General features: G+C 43.4%; 1 protein-coding gene across 12 annotated transcripts in view; it reads left to right on the plus strand.

The window, feature by feature from the left end:
• The first annotated feature begins 16203 nt into the window (after positions 1 to 16203).
• Positions 16204 to 27876, plus strand: part of LOC120897239 (potassium voltage-gated channel protein Shal) — a 114475-nt gene continuing 102802 nt past the window's right edge. For 3 of the 12 annotated variants that reach the window (XM_040301951.1, XM_040301949.1, XM_040301950.1), the window contains exons 1-2: positions 16205 to 16435; positions 19738 to 20171. The gene's annotated coding sequence lies outside the window, so the exon portion shown is untranslated. The other 9 variants (XM_040301947.1, XM_040301939.1, XM_040301944.1 and 6 more) reach the window with 8 other exon arrangements.

Below are 27876 nucleotides of genomic sequence, written 5' to 3' on the forward strand. Positions count from 1 at the left end.
GAATGTGTCGATTTTCCCGTTCGCGCGAAATTCCCATCATCCTCATGCCCGCCCCTCTGTGTGTGTGAGTGTGTTTTGTTCGTTTATTGGAGCTGAGATTTTTTCTTCCGCATTGGAATGCGCATATGGGAGGTGGTATGATAGAGGAGCCGGTGAGAGAGGAAGGGTTGGCAGTGGGAGCGAAATATTTCGTGCCGCATAAAATGGCCTAAACGTGACCCATATTCTAGTGCGGTGCTATGATAAAGTTGATGTCAACCCGGCTGGACCCGGTGAGCCGCTTCCCGATGGCTATAAACGTGGCACTTAAAGGGTGGGACAGGGTGAAGGAAGCTTGCCGGAGAGCGGTAGCGCAAGGGGATCAAAGAAGCAGCGCAATATTATTGACGCTCGAGTGGAACAGAAATGGGGGAATGGAAGGGATCGGAGCACACGAGATGATTACCACGAATTGTTATTGTTGCTGTGGCAATCCTTGCTCGAAGGTACATCATTTGCTGGAGAGGGTTTATAAAGGTTTTATACTGTTATTTTGCTGAAAGATTAATAGAAGACTGATGTGTGTGACGTTCAAGCTTGTATTTGCTGGCGATTTCGGGGGCAACCTACTTTAGAAGTAGATTTTATTTTCTTTTTAAAAAGATACGGTGATGAATTCGTGCTGGTAGAATATATATTGAGCTTACAAAGAATTGGATTCTGAGAAGTTAATTGATGTGTCTTTGTTATATTGAACATAGTAGTAGTACTAGTAGTAGTAGTAGTAGTTTACTTGAATTCGAAACAGTCAATGTAATTATGTTTTACGAATTTTCCTAACGATAATGGGTTTGACTCTTAAGCTTTCCTCACTAACATTTTTTGTGTAGCAATTGCTGGATTTTTGATTTTGTTCTGATGTTGAGTATATTGAACATAAAAATACATAAAATGTATGAATATTGCTATCATTGATAAAATTGTAAATATTAATTGAATTCTTATAAAACATGATAAGTTTTTCGATGAATTTGGTAAAAAATTTATGAATCTGCATTCCATTCCATGCATTCGAAATGGAACAATTTTCATATTTAGTACTCACCTGTTTTTTTTATTTATTTATGTTCTCGCGTATACTATAATACGTCTTACTTACTTACTTGTTATTTTTTTATTTGTTATTTATTAATTAAAATTCAACGGATCGCAAATGGCCCACTTGAAGCGAATTCATTTACATTCATTCATTATAACGTAGTCACATTTCGGTCATTCATTTGTCACGCTTAGTCTTAAGTAACATAATTAACATGTAAAAGGTCGCACGACACGAATACTATTTAACAATGCGGTGCGCGACATGTCAGGTTGATGACGCTCACAAATGACATTAAACTCACGGCACATACGAATAAACGGATCAGAGGAGCCAAAGCGAGTGCGGCGTTCCTCCACGTCAAGTAGCGATCTAGCTCAGAGCGATCTAGGCGGGACATACATGTTGAGCCTCGAAAGAAGCGCGGGCGAGTCGATCCGATTGCATTTTACTTACTTACTTACTTACTTACTTACTTACTTACTTACTTACTTACTTACTTACTTACTTACTTACTCTTACTTACTTACGCTTACGCTTACTTACGCTTACTTACGCGCTTACGCACTTACTTACGCGCACTTACTTACTTACTTACGCTTACGCACTTACTTACTCTTACTTGCTTGCGCTTACTTACTTACTTACTTACTTACTTACTTACTCACTTACTTACTTACTTACTTACTTACTTACTTACTTACTTACTTACTTACTTACTTACTTACTTACTTACTTACCTACTTACTTACTTACTTACTTACTTACTTACTTACTTACTTACTTACTTTCTTACTTACTCACTTACTTACTTGTTCATTTACTTACTTACTTACTTACTTACTTGTTCATTTACTTACTTACTTACTTACTCATTTACTTACTTACTAACTTACTTACTTACTTGTTCATTTACTTACTTACTTACTTACTCATTTACTTACTTACTAACTTGCTTACTTACTTATTTACTTACTTACTTTATTACTTACTTACTTGATAACTAATTTACATACCTACTTGCTCACTTACGTTTACACTTACATTTTTAATTACTTACTAACGTTTATTTGCATGTTCTATGGTAAGCCCTGCTATGTATTTATGAAAAAGCTAAATTTCAAGTTACTCCTTTTTCCATACACTTTTCCTCCTGCGTTTTCATGCATTTCAAATCTTTAAGTTAGATGTTTACACATCCCTTTTCCTGGTAAGGTTCAGCAAACAAACCGCATCATCTCGTAGGTTGTTTTAAACATCTTCCACGACTGTGTTTACTTAAACACGAGATTGGTAAAAACATGCACATCGAAACTTTCTTCCAGCCAAACTATTTGCTTTACTTTACACGGGCAGCATCTTTTGGCATTTCCGACCCCTTTCCTAAAACTCCGGCTAGCCCCCAAAAAGGAAGGCTAATAGTTTCCGAAGTAATTTGACTTGGACTGTTTGACGCTTCCCACAGTCAAATGAATTGGTTCGGTGTACGGTGTCGAAGTTTGTGGGTTGAAGCGTATCGATATACGCTCTTCACATTTATTAACCCACAATCGATGGTTCCGTGCCGAAGCAGAAAACCTTTCCACGGGGAGAAAATCGTACATCCGCCCGTTGCCTTTACTAGCATGCAAATGTCGAATGTTCAGCAAAACCAATGGATAAACTTTCCAAAGTGTGCTCCCTGTTCTCGGCCGGTAGGATGGTTTGCCTTTTCCTTTAAAATATTTGCCCCCTTTTGTGTTCTTCCGTTGGAGTTTGTGAGGGCGGGTGGTATGGGGTGCTTTATTTAATTTACTATCGGTTTGATTTTATAGGAAAACTTTGCTAAATAGAACCCACTTGAAAGCAGACCGCTCTGGGGAGGAAACGCAGACACACTCACATACACGTACATTCCATGTTGCCTCGGAATCGAAATGAAAAGAAAACATTCCTGCCAAATATTACAATGCTGGATCATATTTTTGCATACTAAAGTTCACACCGAAAGTTTGCATCTGTTTTGTGCTCGATCGATGATCACGGGGCACCGGTGGGTACCTTCGTTGACTTCGTAAAAGGCCGTATATGATCGAGCCGGGTTCGCGGAAAAATTTGAGTAAATAAAAATCAAATTCACTAGCTTGCCCTGAAATTCGTAACGACTCAATTACACCCGTCTGCGTTAGGATGTGCTTCAAAAGCGGGTAGGATGGATATTTTTTTTCAACACGTTCGCTCTTCCATACTACTAACATTCATCGTTGAATCTGGTTCCCGCAGCCTCGTTGCGAAATGTAGCGGTTCGTCGCAGTTTTTTTTTGGCACCGACCTTACCTTTATGTCGCTTTTTTCTTGTGCTGTTTATTTTTTTGTTTGGACAACACATAAACCAACATGTCTCGTTCGTCGATGTGCCCCGTGAGATTTCCTGTTCCACGCGGAAGGACGCAACTTTCACTCGACAGCGTTCCGGGGGCTTTGCGCTTCGGGTTCGGGCAAATGAAGAAATGAATAAGTAATAAAAATTTGATTGAAGGCGAAAGTTCCATTTCGTCAGACGGTCGCTTGCCGGTGGGAGATGGTGAGTGGGATGGGGGGGGGACACTGGGCTTTGATCGGTAGCATGAACGACACAGGCAGCATTGGCCGCCTTCATACGGTGTACGGTGGAATGATGGAAAGTAAATATTACAGTTATCCGTTACCTTACCAAATAGTGGGCTGGGAGGAATAAATCCGAAGGTCTATATTAAAGGGTTGCGGTGGAATTGAGATGTAAATCAATTTTACATTGCTGATACTAATTCTGTGAAAGGGGAATTTTATTACGCATCGCGAGTCGTCGATTGTGGAAAAGTTGTATTTAATAAAGTTGAGTGCGCAGTTAATGTCTGAGAACTTTATATCTATCAAGCTTGTTAATAATTTGTAAAAAATCTGTTACCGGGTTATTGAGTTAAGATAAATTAATATGTTAAAATGCTTTTGAATGTACTATTCAATTCCTGGACCGAATTTTGCAAGAAGATGTTCATTTGCATCATGCAATGATATTAATTTTGATAATATTGGAGTTGATGCATTCAGTCATCCATTTAAAACATTCAAACGATATGCTTTTGAATTTACCAAAACACGGGTATAGTTTTCAGTCAAATTTAATTTAATCTAGATAGAAGAATAAGTAGTTAGAATATGTTATAGATGATTGTTTTCCAATGGTGTTAATCTGTCAAAATGATATACCAGACAAGGTAATGTGGTAAGGATAGCATACTGTCTCGATTACTTTGTACTACATATATACATACATACCAGCGATGGATCAATATGATTGCTCGAAAAAAGATTCGCCTAGACTTCCCCTACCTCAGTGAAAATGTGTGTTTGATAGATATTTTCCAGCAGAATATTCCGTGTGTAAACTCGGCCGGTCTGGTGGTACAGTCGTCAACTCGTACGACGTAACAACATGCCCGTCATGAGTTCAAGTCCTGAATAGACAGTGCCCCCATACGTAGGACTGACTATCCTGTTATGGTAAAAATAAATTCACTGAAAGCCAAGCTCACTAGTGGGTTCTGGCAGGCTTTGACCGACAGCAGTTGTTGTGGCAAAGAAGAAGAAGAAGAAAAAGAAACTCGGCTAATGTAAACATTTCCTAAAACGCCGGTTTTTCCGCGAAGAACGTTTAGACAAATAGAAGAAGGAGAAGAATAAAAGGAAGAAGAAGAAGAAGCAGAAGAAGAAGAAGAAAAAGAAAAAGAAGAAAAATAAGCAGAATAAGAAGAAGAATAAATATAAGAAAAAGAAAAATAAAGAGAAGAAAAAGAAAGAGAAGAAAAAGAAGCAGAAGAAAAAAAGGAAGAATAAGAAAAAGAAAAAGAAAAAGAAGAAAAAGAAGAAGAAGAAGAAGAAGAAGAAGAAGAAAAAGAAGAAGAAGAAGAAAAAGAAGAAGAAGAAAAATAAAAAGAAAAGAAGCTACATCAAAGTGTAAGATATCAAAGAATGAGGATGACAAATTCGACGAACAATAAAAAGCTCCGGCCAATATTGTATTTCATAAACTGCTTTTTTGGAACAACAGCAACGCAATCTGCATTGTTAAAGATAACTAAACGGTTTTAAACCAACTTTGCTTATAACATTTAAAAAAAAGATTTAAGAAACATTTCTTTTACCCAATGGATAGTAATTGAATTACACTTCCAACAATTGCATACCTTGAGTGTAATAGCATCCAAAGTTTCTCTTCCTGCAACCATCAGACACTCACACACGTCCAAGCACTCACGTTCTTGCTGGGGTTGATCCGTCCCATCGCTAGATAAATTCGTTACGCTAAGGGTACAGATTTATAATTCAAACATTGTACATTGCCATCACAAACCCCGCCTGGCCCCTGGCCCCTTTTGCCTCACCGATGTACTTGCGCGAGTAGATCAAATCTAATTTTTTTGCGCACCGTTTTCCTTCGAAAATGTGTGCTGCGCTTTGCTTCAAAACCACTTGTGTTTGTGTGAACGAATGTGTGTGTGTGTGTGTGTGTGTTTGTGTGATCGTGTAAAATAAACAAAAAATTCTTCAGACATCCACTTACCTCACAAGCAAACACACGTATACGCAGACACACACACACACACACATGGGAGACGCGTCATACGTGGAAAGCTTTTTGTTTCTCGTTAAAGCAAGTCGCACAACCCTCAGTGCTTATCACTTGGTTTTGGGTTGTCTGCCGTTGCTGCTGCTGCTCTCCTTCCGATTCCCACTTTCCCGGTCGTTAATCTTCCAAATGCTTCCTTTACCCCGTGTGTTACAACTGAACCTCCCTCCCCTCCCCTCGTTCGAGTTAAAACTGGGCCGGAAATTTGGGGCGAGCGTGAGGGGGAGGAAATCCTTACAAAGTTGACGCACGACTCGAGAGCTCGAAGGGAAGAGTCGGTGGTGGGGATTGTTTTCCCGCTCGGAAGGAAAAGGGCCCGGGGATTTGAGGTGAGGCGCTACAAACATATTCTGTTCTTCATCAGAATTGCTTACACACATGGCAACGAATGCAAGGGGTAGGAGGCGTGTGTGTGTATTGCGTGCACACTAACAGGAAGGCTGAAGTGGAAATGCTTTATTCTACTACCTCCTCCCCAAGAGCTTTCCCTCTCGTTTGCCACCACCCAGATGCGTCCTTTTTCGCAAGAGCAGAGTATTCGCCACCAGAGGGAATTGAGAATAACATATTTACCCTCCAATGTTTGGCAAGGGAGGGGCATCAGAGGAGCGAGTCGCTCGAGTCACCCACTAAGCCCGCATTACTGAGACAAAAACACGAGAGACTTAAGGTTTGAAGAGTTTTTCGAACTCGATTGGATTTACATGCAGCCGCTGCTGATCGTTTTCTGGGGTCTTTTTTTTGTTGTTGTCCCCATTCGACGACCTTCCTCTGCACTGTAGCTCCAGAGGGAAATAAGGTCGAGAAAGTCGTTTAGGTCGCACCGGTGCTGCTGTAGAAATTGTAGAATGTCGATTCCACGTCCCTCCACTGGGACGGTAAGCATACAATGGTACTTGACCGATAATTTCCCCCGTTTTTTTTGTTTTTGTTTGCACAAACATCACAAAGGTGCAGAAAGGTGGATAAGAAATGTGCAGCCCGTAGGTGCACCGTAGTTTATGGTAGCTGCAGAGTAGCGACGTATCTGTTTTGGTGCACCCGAACCGACCGGCAGGTCGTGTGTTAAACTCACCTTCAAATGCTTCCTCTCCCACGCCGAGTTGCAGTGGCCATAAGGTATTGTGACACACACACACACCGGTCGAAGTTACTGCCGTTGTTGCCTCAGAAAGTGTATGTGTTTCTCTAATAAAAAAAAGAAAAAGCACGCTCCCTCGTAAGGACTGCACTTTACCTTCCAGCAACCTTTCTGCAACATCATTTAATGAAGTCCGCCGTGCAGCTCGTGGAGATATGCTCTCAGCCAGTGGCCGAGTGTGTCGGATTGCTGAAGCAGAACAAACGGAACCTTTACCCAAGTGCTGTGTGTGTGTGTGTGTGTGAAAGTCCCATGCAGCCAGGTCCGTAGACATTGCTGCGAGCTTTTCCAGGAATTTGAATGCTAAGAGCAAGCGTACGACTGCACCGTGTGTGGACTCTACTCCAGCCCGCAGGGAGAGAGCACCGAATGCACTCAAGATGCTCGGGCGGCACTTTATCGTTGCGTTATCGTAGGGAGCGTAGCCAGTCTGTAAGTTTTGCTGCACAGCTGTTACACATTAGCAGTGCAACCATCTTGGAGTGCATACGTTTGGTCACTGCCCGACCCGATGCGACAAGGGCCGTTTTTGTAGGTAAATGTTTAAACCCCTGCCCGCGCAAAGCGATAAGCTGGTAAAGAGTCGAGCGGTTGGAGTTTGTGGACGACTGACCTTTGCTGGTCGTACACATCTACGTACATCCAAACACAGGGGTGGGTACTGCCCCGGTTACAGTTGGTTTGACAAGTGCAAGCAATTAAATCTTTACCTGAAAACACTCCACAAACAGCATCCACAGCATTGAGCGTTGAATGGTTTCTTTTCAGACATAGACGGCAACATTGTTGCGCTTGTCAAGATTTGCATTCCTTTTCTTGATCTCCCTAGAGAGGTAGAGAGATAGAGAGCGTTAGTGTGACAGTGTACAGTTTTTGCAGCAAAAATATTCAACTTGCTTTTTTGTTGCCGAGCGCCATCAGCCAGGCAGGCGAACCGGAGCAAAAAGCAAAAAACACTGAAGCTTTATTCCCCTTGCTGCCGCTTCGGAAGGCTCGCTCGGCAATGGAATGATGTGTTGTACGCTTTGTGTCCGCTTTCCGGTAACAGGGGCAACGGGTGCTTCAGGTGTGATGCGATGGCGTGTTGTTTTAATTTTCCACGCGCACGGAAAGCATTTCCATGTTAAACACGCGGGACACGCTACTAACACTTTGCGCCCTGTGCCGTCGTGGTGTTAAATTCTCATCTTCATTTGCCAAGTTGCGCCAGCCACTCGCGCTGATTGAATGCGGAATGTCCTGCAAGTTTGCGGTGGCTGGGGCAGGGCAACGAGTCAACGGAGCGACACGCAACACCAGCACCGTAGCCAGGATATATATGACAATTGACGACTATTTTCACACGATGTTCATGCCCGGTTAAAATTGATACGATGCGAGTGCTGGTGTAGCTCTCTCTCTCTCCCTATCTCTTCATGTTCACGGTAAGCATCCGGTTACGAGTGCTTCCGGTGCCGTTCGGAAGCACAAAGGAAGTGGTCAGTATGCTCGATATACCTTTCCACCGAACTATTTGAAACATTTGCCCCCCTTGCGCTGCACCTGTTACCTTCACCATCACCTGATAGGACCTGTGTCCTGCTCAAACGAACTGCCGAGCGGATAGGGAGGGAGATTCCTGAGGCAAAGTTTACAAATTCCCAACATCCACAGCCCAACGAGATGAGGGCTCTCAGTTACGCAGCCCTTGGGTCAGGCCGGCTGAAGAAGGAAACAGCTTGAAGCGATGTCACGCAGTACGCCACTACGGAAGTACTTATCGCAAGTTCGCCAAAGCGGCCAAAGCATTACACATCTTCTTGCGGGCCGATGGTGGTGGCCGGTTTGTGCCAAATTGCCGGTTTGTTCTCTCATCCGAACGGTCCATCTCGGCGCCCCAAATGACACCCCCGATTAGGGAGCGTGCTCCATTGCCCCGCTGGTGGACGGCGTGTACACGCCGTATCTTCACCACTTAGAGCTGGTCAGTATCATTGGGAAAATTATCGTAATATAGTGCTGCTGCTGGTGCGACTACAGTGGGCGCACCGATAAGCACCGTTATTATGCCCAGTGAATGGGGACAATTTATGTTGTTGCGTCTTTGGCAGGGCGTGCCGTGGTGGGCGAGGTGAGTGAACCCGTGAAGCTGACAGTGGCGTCCTCCCCGACCGGACAGCAGCAATTTGTGCACGGCGAACCGAACTCGACTCGAGGCAAATAAATCACTTCTGCGGCCGACACACAATCCAAGGTGTTTGTTGGGTGCGGTGGTGAAGGTGCGAAGGTGGAAGTTCGACTTGGCAGTCCCAGGTTGCACAATCCGTTTGCATAATTTGAAACTAATGGAGATGCATGGTGGTTGGGTAAGATTGAATGGTACGGGTGCGATTCGTGTTGGGATGATGATCTTTTGATTTATCTCGTGCCTGGAAGGAGGGGAGATTACATAGCGCGAAATTGTTATCTGGTGTGCACATTACAGCCAATTGAAGACATTTGTTTATCTGTTCATTCAGTTTTCTTGTGGTTATGAACGCTTTGAAGTATGTTGAAAGTAGTTGGATTATTCAATGATAAACGCCTTCTAAGTTAACTGTTTTAACCCTAGTAGTATTTTCTACTCGTTATGAATCTCGTGATGATAAACCTTTAGTTTCAATTTTTTCTTAAAAATTACAAGGTTCACCTTGATAAGCAATCTTGATGTTGATTCCTGCAACCAGACAGCGCGATGTCTGTCGTATGCACTTCTGTCTCGCTGTTGTAAGTTGTAATAATTTTGATCCAAAAAAGGCCAAAAAAGATCACATTTTAAGTGTCAGGGAAATGCCAAGCAGGGGAACACGGAGCAAAACATTTTGGTCAAAATGAGCAACTGGGTCATGATGAGCAACATTAATTAAAGCATTACTACACCGAATAGAAACACTTCATTTCTGAACACGTATTCTTGGCAGTTTTATATCAATATCAGCTCTGTTTTTCAACCCGATTAATAATTAAGGAAATTAAGAATTTGTACTTAACTGCAAATTAATGGTATTTTTACCAAGTCAAAAATAAGGATTAGGTAATGTTGTAGGAATGCGTGAATGTTTTATATGTTTTTTTTAACGGATATGGTATTTCCATACAAGATGTTTGAAGAGAGTACCATAAGTAAGCGTTATTTTTATTGCGTATTTTCCCTTTTATTTAATTTTTTTTTTTGCATTTCGAGACTTTTTGGTAAATTTTGTCTTTTTGAATATTTAATGAAAATAGTCGAAGCAATCGGGTGGTCCCGTGGTACAGTCGTCAACTCAAACTACTCAATAACATGCCCGTCATGGGTTCAAGCCTAGAATGGACCATCCCCCGGTAGCAAAGATTGACTATCCGGCTATGTGGTAATGAATTAAGTCTCTAAAGCCTGCTTTTTAGGATTTAAATGCGCCAAAACGTAGGAAATTTGTTGCACACGTGAATTAAACCATAAAACCAATAGCAGTGCCATTTCGAGGCAATGACACAACTTCTCCACACTTCACGTAGCCATCTAAGTGGTTAGTTATGCAAATCGTGGGGTCAAAGGGTGGTGTATTCGATAGTAATAAGGAAACATTTGTATGTCAACGGATAGCGGGGAAATTAAGCCGGCGTACAAACCCAAAAATGTAAACATCCGTTAGCGGAACACAGCACTTTGAAATACGTACTTTATGAAATACATTCAGAATTTAGTTTACAGCACAGATTGTGGAGTCAGAATTTATTGTTGTACATCTATCTACCCAGCTGGCTAATCTTGTACAGAGTCCTTGGCGTGTAGCTCTTACTTGACACTTGTCAGCGCTCTCAGGTGTATTTGGTATCGTGCTGATTTTTGCTCCCTTTGAAACTCGAATCGCGAGTTTAAGGTAAACTAGTGTAGAGCAAAATCTTACAAATAGAACGATTACGCCAAATAGAAGAATAAGAAGAAGAAGTGGAAGTAAAGAATCATGAGTAAATAATTCTGGCAAGTGGAAAGTTCAAATACTTACTAATTGAACAGCTTTTTGACACTTATTTTGCTCTATACAGGGTTTGTCACGATTTATTGGTTGATTTATTGATCAATTCTTAGTTGGTGTCCATATTTTTTTTGTGCGTTCCCACGATTGTTTGGTTGTTTACCAGAATTTTTTAGTTCAATTTTATCGATATCCAATCGGACGATACCAATAAATTATGGGAACGAACCAAAAATCTATGGGATTGCCCTAAAAAATATGCGAACCGACCATTAAACCGTGGGAAACCCTGTAAGTCCTAAATCTAGAGAAAGAAGACTCTTCTTCTTGGCAACGAAAAAAAGAAGGGGAGAGCTCAATTTAGACAAAAAGCCCAACAATTGTGTAAAAGCTCAACAAACATGATACAATAACTGCTGATCATCAACTGTACAACATTTACATTCACTGCAAATGGTGATTCAAATGATTCACTACTTTGATTTTAAGGAGAACTTTGAACTTTTTTAAAGACAAATTATAATTCTTGAACATGTTCATCTCTTATGCCGAAAGAAAATAAAAAAAAAAATCTTGCGACGAACGGGCTTGCATCGTATCTTATTTTGCTTTGAGTGGGATATTTAAAAAATCTGTTTTGCACGAAAGAATCTAAACATTTTGTTTAAATTTTCATCCATGATTACTGTACATGCAATCCCACGTTTAAATCCTAACCTGAACCATTTGATTAAGAGAAAGAAAAGATTCTTTTGAAGTGATTTGAAATTTCGACCAATCCTTTACGTGGACTTTCGGAGTTGCCCTGTACGTAACGGTTACTTTAAAGTCTATTTGTGATTAGCGAAAATGGACATACATAATGTCTGAAAAACCACAAAGAGCTTTGATAACCTAACAAAACTATAGTTTCTAATCCGGGATTAAGGGATTTCAGCCTTGACAATCATTTTCCTCTTAGCTCAATACACTGCTCATCACGTTGACGGAATTCCTAACCACAAATCCACTCACCCAAACACACACACACACACACATACCAATCCCAATGATATTTCTTTTGTTATGAAAAAAATCATCTCCGTCTTGACAAAGCAAACCCAACAGCAAGGAAAGAATGCTGTTGTTATGACCAATGGCATTAATCGTAAGCAATTGTTTGCTGTCTGGTGAGGCACCGCAATGCACCCATTCATCTTTAGTGCGCCAGAGAATCCGATCTGTAGCGCGCGATAGAACTAAAACGAACACAGAAAAAAAACCTTCCGATCAACAGTGCTACGAGAGCCCTATTCATTCTAGCTATTCTAGTTCCCTTTTGTCGCTCTCTCTCTCCCGTTCCCTTATTCATCCAAATGAGCACCGAGATTTGCAACCGACCCTTACCAGATGGCGACAGCTAGACCCGGTTGATGGCTGCGATGCCATATCTCGTAGCAACAGTTTCCACCGTGTGCGGCGCATTTTGCCAGCAGCAGCACCATCATCGCTCACCCGATCAGCAGTCAGTATTTGAGATAATCATTACCAACGACCATTGCCATCATCACCGTCATTACTATGGTAGTTGGTTGTTGTTGCTGGTGTTGTTTTTATTTCGAGTCGTCTTCTGTGACGCCCCTGTGCCCCCTTGTACCGTTCAGTTCCCTGCACGTCGCCAGAAATGGCATTTGATGCTCGGAGAGCGCACCACACTGACAAGCGGTTTCGTGACGATTAATACACCAGTCCCGGATTTTTCATTTCTCATCTCACGCACACCATCGCACGGACGCGAACGCACGTCGAGCTCCGAGGGGATGATGACGGGGCGATGCTGATGATGACGATGATGTTGCTGGTGCTGGTGGTCGATGGTTTTGTGGGAGACTGTGGACGGGAGAGTGCCACAGTAACGGCCAAGTGAATCCCCCTCGCGTAGCCGTCGTAGTAAAATGCGTTCCGTAGTACATGTGTGCGGTGAGAGAAACGAAAGAGAGTCGCGTGAATGTGATGGAAGGAAGGACGTCCAAGGGGATGTTGTAAGGGTGATTGTGAGAATGCTTTTTTTGGTCATTTTTGAATAATTTGTATTCATTGCAATAAGAACTAGCTTTAGCAAAAGACGTTCCTTCATTGCTCCCAAGCGAAAGACACTTTTTTTGTTAAATGAGATACGTGAGTGTGTACAAGATGCAGCAGCACCAGCAACAAATCGCTTGATGGGCTTTGCCTCCTCCTGCAGTTTTCCCGTTGGCGTCAGCGTGCTGTAACAACATCGTGCGTCCAAGGTCCCCAACGGTGCATGTACAGCAGGTGGAAGCTAATAGAGGAGCAGGGGCAGTGGGAAAAGGAGAGACCGAGCAAGAGCGAACCGCTCGCACATACAGTCGGAAACAAGAGCGAGAATAAATCACACCACGAGATGACGAATACAGCGAGTTGCTCTGTCAGTTCGCGTGTGTATGTGTGTGACTGTGGGAAAACAGATTTTCCTTGCTGAGCAGAAGAGCGAACTAAGGAGAAGGAGAGAGTGAATATAGAAGAGAGAGAGAGATCATTACTGTCTGTAACGGTCCGTAATACAGACACGTTTGCATGCACATTCCATCGGTTTGGATGGATTGGAAAATGAGTTCCGTATGAGATAGTTCGGGCACTCAAGCATTGTTTGACAGGTGGTCAAATTTAGCCCATAGTGCGAGCGCCTTTCCTAGTTGCTCTCCGCTTCGCTCGTATTTGGCCGGGAAATGTGTGAGGAGCTGTCAAGAGCTGCCGAGACGGGTCGGTCGGTTTGTCAGGACTGCAAAGTGGATGGAATAAAAGAATTATTTCGGAAAAAAATGAATTATAAAAAATTATATGATTAATCTATTGTTCCATTGATGTATTATTGATTGAAGTTGGTCGTTAACGTTGCTGTTGAAGAATTGAAATAGTTCAAGAATCAGTTATTTATCAATAAATAAAAAAAAGTATTAAGTAAACTTAAAACATACTTCCAATTAGTCTTCCTCAAAACAAAATCACATGAGACAAATCGATGCTTTTCTCATGCAACCAAACTGTTCTTGCAATATGAACTTAACTGTTCGTCCATAGTATTCGGCAACAAATGGTTTTGCAACATATGGATCAATACGGGACTAACCAAATTTGAACAAGGCTTTTTGGCAGAATTGAATCAACTGAAACAAATTGATATTTTTGATGAATTTACCATTAAATAAACCAATCCGTTTTTATAAAACTGTGTGATATATCTGTTGCGTATTTTGAGTTCCTTTTGATAATTGTTGTGAAATTGTATAGCACAAGATCACTTTAAACAAAACCCACCAACTGTTACTACACATCATCCTCAAAAATATTTGTTTTTTGGTGGTGTTAAATATTAAAATAAATATTAACGGTCAATTCGATGGTACAGTGGTGTTTTCCGTCAATCCCGATAGAGGACACTATCGAAGTGGAGTCGTGATGATAACGATCGGGCCGAGGAGTCCCGATAGCACGAAAATTCCCGAACGTGGCAAAGGTTACGATCTTTAGCCATTCTTTCACCGATCCCCGAACCAAGCGACTGATTTTTTAGCTACAATAAACTAACGTTGCTTAAAAAACGCTTGTGTATCTAATATTTATTGTACATTCGGGTGAAAGAAAGAATCCTGTTGATAACGTCTCAACATTCTAAAAAATCATTCGCTTTCGAATAAATAATTTTCTCCACATTGTGATCCCTTGCTTCACCCGTTGCCGGCTAATAATGATTCCTGAGGCAAATCGGAATCACCGTGCTGAAGTGAATACAAGACAAATTACTGTGCGAGGAAATATGTTACAAGGATTACGCGCGTGTTTAAGAAAAGGACTACGGATTAAGTTAAGTTAATTGTGTCGTTTCCTTGCGCATCTCACCCGTTGCCAGCGATATAAAGTTCCTAAGGAAATTCGGAACATAGTTGTGCTGAAGTGAACTTGCAGCAGGAGAAGTGAACCATACAGAGGACTAATTCGTAGTGCTTAAATAGTTTATGCGAAATGATTACGTTTCGCCAAATGGATATGAAATATGTTGTTTCAATATGTGTTGTGTTGTTAAAGTTGCTTTGGATAATCATGGCAAATGATTTAGGGAGAAGTGAATCGCCATTTCTATCGGGGGAACAAAAAGGTCATGCAGTGCACATCAACCAGGCAGGGGATGGCAACCTATTAGTGCGCAAGAAAATATTCAGGCGTAAAAGAGCTAGAAGAAAAATAGCAAAGAATAGTTCAGGCACTTACCCTAAAGTATGTGCGGTCGTGAACAAAACACCCAACTGCCACCATCGAATTGTACCAATAAGAGTGTTTGCTTGGCTCACAAACACTGGGGCCAGTGTTAAATATTAAAATAAATATTAACGGTCAATTCGATGGTACAGTGGTGTTTTCCGTCAATCCCGATAGAGGACACTATCGAAGTGGAGTCGTGATGATAACGATCGGGCCGAGGAGTCCCGATAGCACGAAAATTCCCGAACGTGGCAAAGGTTACGATCTTTAGCCATTCTTTCACCGATCCCCGAACCAAGCGACTGATTTTTTAGCTACAATAAACTAACGTTGCTTAAAAAACGCTTGTGTATCTAATATTTATTGTACATTCGGGTGAAAGAAAGAATCCTGTTGATAACGTCTCAACAGGTGGTAAAATCAATTTTGCATAATCAAGAGACATTTTTAATTTTTCAAGTGACAAAAAAGTATCATGTTTGCAATTGGCATGGACATTAATATCCTCCATTGATTAATTGAGCGTTGAATATGCAGCATAGTACGTTGATTTAACTTTAGATTCCATTTGACCGCATTTTCTTCCAACGAATGTTCAACCCATCACACAGTAACACTTCGCGTGCACAGTCTACGCTTTTCCTTCTCACGCGCTCCACCGCAAGGCTGTGGGGCGACCTGTTGGTAACGCTGTATGCGTGTCTGACACACCGAGTGGTGTGTCCCAGCCCCGTTCCCACGTCGTTCGGGTCGCACGCGATTACCATGAGAGCCTGAGAGCATCTTGAGCGGGCAGTTGTTTTCCCAGACTTCCCGTGATTTTCCCACACTTACTCCTGCGTGAGCGTGAGTTTGCGTGTGTTTGTGTGTGGGCAAAACTCGTGCACTCGAGAGAGAGAGAGAGCGAGAGCAACGGGCTGAGAGCATCTCCAAGCAACCACGCAATCTGCCACTGTTGGTGTGAGTGCGTTCGGTCGCTCGGTGATGGTGAGATCTTGCCTGGGTGCGGACGGTGCACACCGAGCGGTGAGCGAGCGAACGTGCGAGCGAGCGAGAGGTGGGGGAGAATTTTTCCTTCGCTTTGGCGAGCGAATTTTTCCACCGTGCGCTTCAGTTGGATCAAATTTATGCACCCGTTCGGTATCATCCCGTGCGAGCGCGTCCGTGTGCCGCGTACTGACAAGGGGGACAACAATAAAAAAGTACAACAAAAAACACACAGTGACAACAAAAGTAGCAACAACAGCAACAAAAACCCTCTCACACACGCACACCCCCACCCTTCACCCCGTGCCGTTTTTGTTCGCCCGGAGGCCAAAGGTTTGAAAACGGTCAGTATAGTGTACGACGGAACCAGGGCGGGCGAGGCGCCGCCGAGGTGGTTCATCATTTCCTCGCTTCGCTACCTTCCCTAAAACCTCAGCCACCCCTGTCGCCCCGTTTGCCCTGTTTGCCTTATCAAGGCTGTGTGTGGTTTTGTGTGTGCGTTCGGTGATCACGGCAATGGTGTTTGGTGAATCGAAGTAGGCAGTAGCTCCGTCCATACGAAACCATCGATCAGTTCCAGATTGTGTGCTGAACGGTGAAGAAAAGAAATTTGCCAACAGAGAGGAAAAAAGGTGTGCACGTGTAAGTGTGTGTGTGTGTGCGTGTTGAATTTAGAAAAGACCCCTTCTCCGCGAGAAAAGGTGGCTGGGAGTGCGTGCGAATGTTCACAGGTGCCCTTTGGCTGACCTAACCAGCAGCGGCGGGTGAGAGCGAGAGTAGAGCTAGTGCAAAATAAAAAAAGAAGAAAATCGAAGAAAACTCCGCCACACAAAAAAAAAACAGTAGCAGTAAATCAACAAACAAGGAAAATTCCGAAACAAACGTGTCAAAGTTTCCCTTTTATTCAACGCGAAGGGGAGATTGAAAGCAGAGGGGGGAAAAATCGCTGAAGAATTGTCACTTCTTTGATCACCTTCCTTCGCCCATGTGGACCGTGTGCGCTTGTTCTAGCAGGTGGCAAAAGATGGTGCCGAACCGAACCGACATTTCCCTTGCTATGCGTACATATACACACAACATACACATACCAAGCAGCAGAGGCCCATGCAAAATTTCACCCGAGGAAAGCGAAAGCGACTATCGACGCTGAGAGTGAAACCGAGTGGCAGCCTCCCCAGTGGCGCCCGATGGTGTAGTGGTGACTCTTACAAGTTGTCCCCGTCCGTCCGGCTGTGCAGCATCCCGAAGCACGGTTGTGTGTGTGTGTGCATGTGTGTGTGTGTGTGTGTGTGTATGGGAAGGATATTGGCAAAGGCTCGCACACCTGTTTCGCTGCAGCGCCACTCTACTCGTGGCGCCAGCTGGCGCACATTTTCACCGTTTTTTTTTGTTCCCCGCATCCTTCTGTGTTCGTATGTGTAGGAGTATGTGTGTGTGAGTGTGGGCTCCATGGTATCCTGTCGTCCAAAAGTCACCCTGATGTGTGTGTGTGTGTGTGTGTGTGTGTGTGTGTGTGTCTGGGCTGGACCCGCGTTTGGTTGCGAATTCATTTCCCTTTTTGCCAGGAGCATCCCGCCCCTGACCAAAAATACGCAAGCAATGTGAAATATTCATTCGTGTCGGCAAACGAAGCCATCCTGAAACCAGTCCTGACGCCGGACTACATTCTGGCGCTGCTGATGCTGCTGCTGCTGCTACATAAATTATCTCATTTCGTCTCACCCGAACGCGCTGCTAGGCATCGCTCGCTCGCTCTTGTGTTGCTTTCGCTTTCGGGGTCGCTCCGTTGCTGCAAATCTTGCTTCCTCCGGGAAGCAACTGTGTTGCCCAGAAAGGATGCCGTGGAAGTCTTATCAAGCATGGAGGATCTTCTTTTCGGTGGGATTGTGTGTCTTCCCACTTATGCTTCGTTTTTGGGGGAAAAAAACCTTTTCAACCAAACAGCAAACCGATGCGAGGAAGATTTATTGAACGTGTGGTTGTGTGCGTGCACTGCGTGGAGCAAGAGAGGGCAAAAAGGTGAGAGAAAGCGTGTGGCTGGAACGCGTGTGGCTAGACCGTGAAAGAGAGTTGGGAGTTTTATTCCCAAACCCTCAAACCAGTAGTCGCAGAAGCATCCTATCGAAGGAAAAACACGATCCAATCTGGTATGCTTCCATTTTGGTCAGGTCTAAATCGTAAGGTTGTGCAGATAGCCCTGGCAAGGCTAGCACGGGCCAACTGTTCTGGGGGATGGTAAGGGGAAGTTGTTTTTTTTTTTTGTAAGGCACTGTACTGTCGCCATTCGATTGGCGACTTTGGTGGCGTCATCGTACCCATCCGAAGTCGCTTGCCTGTTGAAGCCTGTAAAAAGGATATTTTTTTCTTATCGGATGTGCTTTTCGAAGGGAAAATAACCACAATAATGTTCTTTTCCTTAAACAAACTTCCTGCGTGTACGGATCGTGCGCTATTTTAACCTTTCAATTGAAAAACACTAGGCGCCTCCACGCCTGGGCAAGCCGGGCGCGGGTAACCCTAATTACTTCATCGCTTCTGCTTCGGGAAATTGCTCTGGGAAATTAATTGAAGCAACTGGAACTTTTGACGGTGGCACGGGGGCAGCACGGTATGGAAATGAACCGAACGCCGCCACATCGGGCAGAAGACGACGGCGCCATCGACCTTTTCCACTGCGTCCAAGGGGTGTGTGTGTGTGTGTAGTGACCGATTGGTGTTAAATGGTGGGCTCCGTTTCCTTCGGTCTGAGGCTTACCATCAGTGAAATTCATCCTTGGCAGTGCGTACTTACGTCTGTGTGGTAGTGTGTGTATGTGCTTGTTTCCTTCCTTATTCATGTGTTTGTGTGCGTTCCTAAGGTCTTATTACCGTGTTCGTAGCCGGCACACGTGAAGGACGTTGTAAGCCTCTGGTTGGGGAAAAGAAAGGAGAACAGTGGCTCGTAAGGAGGGCGTTTGTACACATATACAAAGCCATACTAACGGCAGCCGACACCACCAAGTGGCACGGGTTTATGAAAACAGGTTAAAGCTATTAGCAGAGGCAGGAAAACGCTCCACAAAGAAAGGGGAAAACACACACACACACACACACACACATCGGGATGATTGGTGCAAAGTACCATCGATTGGATTAGATGAAAAAAAGATGTAAAAAAGTTGTGAAACAAACGAAGTGAAACAAAAAAGCTCTAAGAAAAAAAACAAAATCACAGAGCGAGAGGAAAAACGAAAAGCAATATGATAGAAAAATAAAACTTGAAGTAACAAAAATAAGAAACAAAAACACACCACAAAGACGCCAGACGTGCAGTGAAAGCAATAATAATTACTATTGATCCACAAGTGGAACTAAATGGACATTAGCGAAAGAGCTGGTGGGTAGAAAAAGCCTTGCAAAAAAAGAAAATCAGAAAAGTCTTGCTCAAGGCCTCCAGCTGGTCGCGCAAGGGCGCTAAAGCTTCTTAGGGAACGTGCGTAACGTGCATAACAAATTACTTGCTCTGCTTCTCTCTCTCTCTTTGTGTGGTTGAGTGTGTGTATGTGTGTGTATCGGAAAACGGGTTAGAAATGACCAACCCAGAAACAAGCTGGCAAAAGTTATAATCCCATTCTTGTTTCTTCTTTCTCGATTGCTTCTTCGAAAGGTATCGTCTCGTGTGAAACTGGGAAAACTACTTACATAGTGTCGTGAATTTTGTGTGCGTGTGTATGTGTGTGTTTCTGTGAGAACGTGTTTGTAACAGTGTTTCGATGCGTGTGTTGTATGTGCTTCAAGGTGTTTGTGCTGTGTGCGTGCGGGTATAAAGTGTTGGCAAAGTGCGTACGGTGAAGCCTTCGTTTTCGCGTGTACACAAATGGCACTACTCCAAAGTTCGATCGTTACTACGACAGCAGCAGGGGCAACAACAGCGTAGTGGTAGTGGCCATAGTAGGCGACTTAGTGGCTAGTGTGTATGCACAATTGGTCACACAATTGCAATGTAATTGCTGCCGTACGCGTCTCGTAGTTTACGCCGTGCAAGGAAAAGTGTCAGTTAAGTCATTGAATATTTTTCGTCTACTGATTGCAGGTTGAAAGGTAAGCGATACAGCTAGTAATAATCAAATTTCAAATGTTACACTACCTAAAACTATCAATTTTTTGTTGCTGCACTTTTGATTTTTCTTGATCAAATGATTTCACCCAACAAAGCGCTGCCGATGCGTGATGGGCGCTTGATGCCGATCATTTCGTCTCGCTGATTTCGGGCAAAAATCGAGGCAAAAAACGAACAACAGAAGCAGAGTTTTTGCTCGAAATCCGTCCTCGACCGGTGCGAAGAGACGCGTGGTAGTGCACGAGGGTGCGTGATGTTAAAAATAAGAATAAATCTAATCACCCTCCCCTCTCCGATCTGGCCCGTCTCTCGTCCATCGCTACATGTGACCCTCAAAAAAGCATTTTATCCCTTTCGATTAACGGCCAACCAACCCGACCCACACACAAACACACACACACAGACAGCGACCGCATGAGGGTCGAAACCGGGACGGGTTTCACATACACACATGCGGTCAATTCTGCCGGTGGCGGTTGACCTCCTCCGGTCGATTTCGTTTCAGTTTATATGTGCTGGCCCCCATCACGGTATCGTTGTCGCTGCTTTCTTGCTTACCGCCCTCCGCTCTTATGCTAACGAGAACGAAAATGCTATAATCGTCAGACCGAATAACGGAATGGTATTTTAAGAGACGATCCATGTTGGATTAAGAGAGAGAGAGAGAAAGAGAGAGGGGGAACGTTCAAATGGCTTTCACTGCAAACGCTGTTTTAACCAATGTTTTAAAACGAACCAGGTTTTTAAAAAAGCGTCACTTGAGCGCTGGATTACATCAACTTCAATGTCAATGTCAATCTTCTGCCCTTTTATAGCAGCTCCAAAACGATACGTTTGCATTTTGAGACGAAATAATTTTAATTGTTTTGCCCATTTTCCTCCATTCAACGCCTTGCCTTGCCTAAAGAAGATGGCAGTTTGGTGGAGAGTTGGCAAAAACGTAGTGATAACAATAAATTAATGCCACATTTTACGACGTAATTAACCCTGGCTTCTGGTATGCAATTAATTTTTGCCACCATCGGCCTGTGCAACACGGCGCGCAGGTTCAGTGTTTTACGATCGCGGGCGAGTACCTTTCCCGACAGTACAGGATATGGCTGTACCATGGCGCGGCTCACAGGTACGCAGGGCAATCAAAAGTTGACATTAAAAATCGAAGACGAGTTTGACACTGGGTTAAGTAGTATCGTTGAGAAGAAATCATGGGGTGGTTGTTCGATTTTGGATTGGTATTTAACGTAGCGTTGTAAGTATTTGGGGGCTTTTTGGATGTTTCACAAACATTGTATAGGTTGATGGTAAAAACAGCAATGAAGTAATAGACATACTCGCTAAATCTTACGGTGGTTATGTTACGAAAAATGTGTTGTGTAGTATTAGGTAAGAACAGTGTCATGAACATTTATTCATTTTTATTAGTTTTTTTCATTAAAACACTGAAAATGCACTAGGGTAACTGTATTCGGCAGTGTACCTGTTTTCGGCAGGGTAACTAAAAACGTGTAATTATGAAAAAACGCGTTGAAAATAGTCTCCACACAGTTTAATGTTCAAAATAACGTCACTTTCATGAAAAGTAATACAAATTGTAAGTGTACGAGCAGTTTTTGTGAAACTGCTGCACTAACCTGCCCAATACTGGTACATTTACCCTATGTATTGTTGTATTTTAATATACCGTTTTGATTCAAACTACGGACAGCTTTACATTCCGGACATTTGGCATGTTTTTATTGAATTTATTTATATGCAGTCCCTGGAAATGCTGTTTTTTATTTTTCGATAATTGCCATGATGTACTAGAATTATTTAAAAATGTTTCTGATTCAAAGTTGGCCCCAGTAAATAAATATTTGCTGACGATCAGTTCACCGCCAAAGGCATTCCAAACAGTTTTGCTGAAAACCGACGCTAGAGTTATAACTTCCAAAATTTCTATTCATCGCGTCAACGTGCATTGAAAAGCATCGAAATCAATTGTGAAGGTAGTTGTCAGCGAGAAAACAATAGTGTTTTATCATATGGTGCTCCGAATTTCATTAAATCTTGTAGTTAACTCTGTCTGAAATTCGAAGCAATATTTTTTATCTTGTTTTTTTATTCTAAACAGCCGAAGTAAATTTTAATTATTTGTATAAAATATGTTGTTAGACAGTGAAAATAACAAGAAAACAACGATATTTTAAGAAGTATGTGACAACTGGCTTGATGGCCATGTACGAGTACAAGAGCCAAACATCAACCAAACCCTTTTTTGAGACCGTTGTTCTGTCGGTCTAGAAGGATTTCTACACTCTAAATTGGATGTTCGGAGCTTTTAATGAGTAAAAATTGAAAAGGTTTAGTGTGAGTGTGAATTTGAAAATATTAGACGAAATTTTGAGAATTTCAATCAAATCGTCCGTAATTTGAAGCATAAGCGCGTAAGTGTCCGGAATATGAATCAAAATATCGATTCAATAATATTAATTTTCTGCAGTGTTTCGAGTAAATTTATTTAAAATCTTATTTTTCAATAAACAAAAAGATTTTTTATGGTCAAATAATCATAATATACCGCTTTTCCACATAGAAGATGTGTTTTTTTTTCAATAATGAGACATACAATATAAAGAATTTAAAAACAGGTACCTCTCAACATGGTCCTAACATTTTAAAATAATCTCCACGGCTCTACAAAGAAGCCAAAAAAAAAAAAAAAACGATGGCAAAATATTACCATTTTTCACGATTGAATTGCATCCTTGAATGAATCATTCACATGAATCACGAATCGCCACCGAGCCAAACAAACAACGCTAATTGCTGCCAACTTTTCGGGCTGCATCTCAATCGTGAAGCTCACGGTCGCTGGCCAACCGTCCAACATCAACACCTGGCCCGTACACGTCAACCACGGTCGGTCTGGTTTGTCCTGCCCTCCACCCCCGGGAGCACAATCGGCAAAATAAATGCCCGCAAACAGGCCGACCGCACGCCTAATCGGCCCCTTAATAGATACATCTTGTGGCAGATTGTTGGCAACCGAACCCGAAGGGTGGTGATTTCAATTCAATACACCACCCGTTTGCCCATGTCCTGTGGTCGTGCCAAAAGGGGGGGGGGGGAGGATAAACACTACGTCGTCACCCACCCGAGAACCCCGAAGAACCGATCTGCCAATAAATACACCGGCCAACCACCGGTCGGTAACGGTTGCCAAGAAAGGCAAAGCCCCCGGTGTTGACCAGAATCGGCACCAGAACCTCGAACACGAACACACACATGTACACACACACACACACACACACACACACACACACACACACACACACACACACAAGCTCATACGTCCATTGTGGGCAACCGGAACTGGCGGTGGTGTGTCACGGTTCGGAAAGCAAACCGCACAACGATCCGAATGCAACCTGTTGTGTTCTCATAATCCATGACTTAATAATGAACGGTCGCATCCCGGAAACGATTCCACCTCGGATCGTGGATGTTTGAAAAAGAAAAAAAAGAAAGATGCGAAACACCGACCAAGCACCACAACTCACAATTCCCAGTGCCGTCCCATTCTGTAGAACTGATGATACCTTTGCCACGTCACGAGAGAGTGATTAAGCATGCCAATGCGAGGGCGAGTTTTTACGATAAAATTTCCGTTGATCATCGTGCGACAAGTGCGGTTCCATCTCAAACCCGGTTGTGCCAGTACATTATGCTGTTGCTTATGCCAATGGTTGGGGCTCCCGACGCTTGGCTCGGTGCCCTCCGATGCTCGAGCCTGCCCTAACGTGGGTCCCGCAGGGAATTGTGCCAGCCCAAAACCATGTGGGAAAATGCTCACACGGGGCGCGCACTTGTGGTTCGATCGTTTCCGGCAGCAACAGACGATGTTTCACATTGGAGCGTTTTTTGGGGCGTGTGAAAATTTGAGCCACCAGTCGTCCGGGGAGGCTTGAGGTTTTAAATGCAACTGGTTGACAACGTTTTTGTGCTGCTGGTGTGTGTTAGTGTGTCTGACGGGCGAGATCAATTTTGGAACATAATGTGCAACAGTTCAATTGGGATGAGAGCCACATTGGGTTTATACGAGAATGGGGTTGTGATACTGAGCTATAAAAGCTCATTGGATTATTGGATTGACAGCAAAAGTTCTATTACTTATCACTTACTTATTTTTACTTATTTACTTATTTTTACTACACTTAGCCAGACAAAAACATTTTCAAAAGTTAAGAAATTAACATCTTTGGTCATAGATCGTTTATGAAAGTTTTTCCTTCACTGAAATGACAATAGCACAATTGTTAACATAGCACTTGGGACATTTTGTAATATTCAACAGCCTGATTGGAATCTCGGCATCATCTACCCCATATACAAGAAGGGGCATTAGCTACGGGGGTATTACGGTATTGAATACTGCCTACAACATATTCTCCCTGATACTCTAGGATTGTCTTGTCCCTCACGTCTAACAGATAGTCGGAAACTATCAAAGAGGATCCCAAAAGGGAAAATCAACCACTGATCAGATCTTCATCATGGCGCAGATCTTGGAAAAGATGGCTGAATACAGAAAAGACACATACCATCTCTTTATTGACTTCAAAGCTGCATATGATCCCATAGCCAGGGTAAAACTGTACGACGCTATGAGCTCATTTGGAATTCTGGCCAAACTGATAAGGTTAGCTAGAATGACTATGACCAAAGTCATTTGCCAGGTGAGGGATGGAAAACTCTCAGGGCCTTTTGCTACCACCAAAAGTCTGCACCAAGGGAACGGGCTTGCCTGTCTCCTATTTAACCTGTTATTAGAGAGGGCCATCCGCGAATCGAGGGTGGAAACTACGCGAACCATCTTCTATAAGTCAACCCTGATCCTGGCATACACTGATGATATAAACATCATTGGTCTGCGGCTCTTCTAAGTAGCAGAAGCCTACCAAGGGATCGAGCAGGCGGCAGAGAGCCTCGGATTGCAGATAAACGAGGCAAAGACCAAACTGATGGTGGCAACATCAGCGGACCTACCAATAAATAATCCGAATCTACGTAGGCGTGATGTACAGATAGGTGAACGCACTTTTGAAGTCGTCCCAGAATTCACCTATCTTGGGTCAAAGGTCAGCAATGACAACAGTATGGAAGTTGAGTTGCGCGCAAGGATGCTGGCTGCCAACCGGTCATTCTACAGCCTGAAAAAGCAGTTCACCTCAAAGAACCTGTCGCGACGGACGAAGCTGGGACTATATAGTACCTATATAGTACCAGTACTCACATACGCCTCTGAGACATGGACACTGTCCAAATCTGACGAAGCCCTCTTAGCCGCGTTCGAGAGGAAGATGCTCAGATACTTGGCCCCTTACGTGTGGAAGGACAGTGGAGGAGCTGTTTTAATGACATGCTATACGAGATGTTCGACGACCTCACTGTCGAGCATCGTATCAAGCTCTCCAGGCTCCGTTGGGCTGGCCATATTATACGCATCGAAACGAACGACTCAGCCCTTAAAGTCTTTTTAGGCCGTCCACAAAGACAGAGGAGCCGTGGTAGGCTCAAATTGAGGTGGCAAGATGGCATGGATGCGTCCGACGGGATAACAGACTGGCAGACGAAGGCGTGAGATGGTGAGCGGTTTGAGACAGTCCTGAGGTGGGCCTCCTCGGATACTCCTGACCGCAAAGCGGTTGTAACGACGAATAAGTTAGTAAGAAAAGTACTAGAATGTCTACGATGAAACAATAGAAATGCTAAGCTCTTTTAACTTAATCAATCATTATGCCTTTAAAGATTGAAGGACAAAAAATAATACGAGTAAATTATATAATTCGAGGTAGCTTTCTTAATGAACTATAGAAGTTTTTTGTACAAGATGGTTTCCAATAGCAATATCGTGTCTAAAGACGAAGAGTTGTTTCATGTTTAATCAATTGTCAATGCATGGTTACGTTTCTATAACGATATAAGTCACTGTAGTAAATTTAAATGTTTTATTGCTACAAATAATACTTATAATTTTGATGAAGTCTGTACATTTCGATTAAACAAAATTATGCCAACAGAAAAAAACATATGTTCCTTTCCACTCTTTTAAACTCACCCCAAAACAACGAGGGACACAAAAAACGCACCTTCATGCGATAATTATGAAGAGATTAGCGTTATGACACCGGCATAATTGCCACCTGTAATTGTCTCGCACCTATTACAACCCACCCATTAGCAAACAACGAACATCTTAAAACGAAAGCGTTCAATATTGCCCGAACAAAACAGCACCAAAACATACAAAAAAACGAAGCAAACCACAGACTCAAGAGATTCTCACTTGGTGCGTACGAGGGGAAAAACGAAAAAGCGAACCAAAACTGATCGTCGCCGCTTATTTGCGCATTGTCACACTTGCGCTTTTTTGTTTTGTTGACCCCCTCAGTCCCTCTTTCTCGTAACGCGTACGAACCGTTCTGTCGACAGGTTTTCCACTTCCCGGTTCTGACACATCTCCCGCTGGGGGTGAGTTTTTTTTTTGTGCTCTCACTTTTTGTACGGGTGTTCAACCCAAAGTAGTAGTGGAGGAGCAGATCGAAGCCGCAGCGCAGAGCGGACACAGTAGTGCGGCTTGTTTCCAATATTTATACAACAGTTTGGTTATTTCTCCGCGGGGTTCCGTCTGTTTGTTCCACTCGCAGCGCATGGGGTCCAACACGTTGGAACCAGAGGGGGGAGGGAAAGTGCGGAAGGGTGGAGACGATTCCACATTTGCAGCAAACAGAATGACGGCGCTGGCCGTGCTTTCTCTCCCGGGCCCTGGGTGCGGGCGTAAGAGAAGTTTGTTTCATTTATCTTGCCTGATGGATGGAACAGACAAACGTGCGGCGGCCTCTCGTGGCGTATTTTCCCAATCGGCTTAAGATTTGGGAGCGCCTGGCGAGGGTGGTGGAAAGGGGATGGTGCGGCAGGAGACAGATGAATGTTCACCAACCGAGCAAATATTATGTTTTCACCCCTTCTGACGGCGATGGTGGTGTATGCCAGCCGTATTGTGCAATGGGAGTTCATCAGCGTGTACGCACACACATACACACTGACCTCTCCTAGTCTCACACTCGCTCTATCCTTTTCCCTTGCAGCATTGCTTGAGTCAAAATCATCATGTTAAAAATAAAAACCCTTCTGTTCAATTTCGATCCTGCCAACAATTATCACATGCGCCTTCCACCTACTTGCCTTTCGTTATCATATTCGCCATATACACACACACACACACACACACAACGCGAGATCACGCAACATTCCACCCCGTTTATTACGAAGCCGATTTTTATGAAGTCTTTATTTACGTTACTATTTAATGTGCGCTGGCATTCGGTGTGCCGTTTGGGCCGCTTTTGCCGTTTCTTCGTTTTGCTTGCATCCCCGATGGGATAGGCGCGGCGAGTTTCTTTCAAATGTTTTGCACTGACGACGTTTTTCTCGTGAACGATGCTGGTGTGACGACGGTTGGAGCGCGATTGTGGCGGTTTTGCGTTCCGTAGCTCTTGAGCCGCCCGCCGACGTCCGCTTGCCGCTAAAGACGTGTTTAAAAGCCTCACACACTACAAACGGCAACAAAAATGAGTATAATAATAAGACTTCAACGATTTTGTTGCTTCTTTGCCCTTTCTTTGCTGCCGCGTGACGTCGTTT

This window comes from Anopheles arabiensis, chromosome 2 (assembly GCF_016920715.1).
Source record: "Anopheles arabiensis isolate DONGOLA chromosome 2, AaraD3, whole genome shotgun sequence".
Lineage (NCBI taxonomy): Eukaryota > Metazoa > Arthropoda > Insecta > Diptera > Culicidae > Anopheles > Anopheles arabiensis.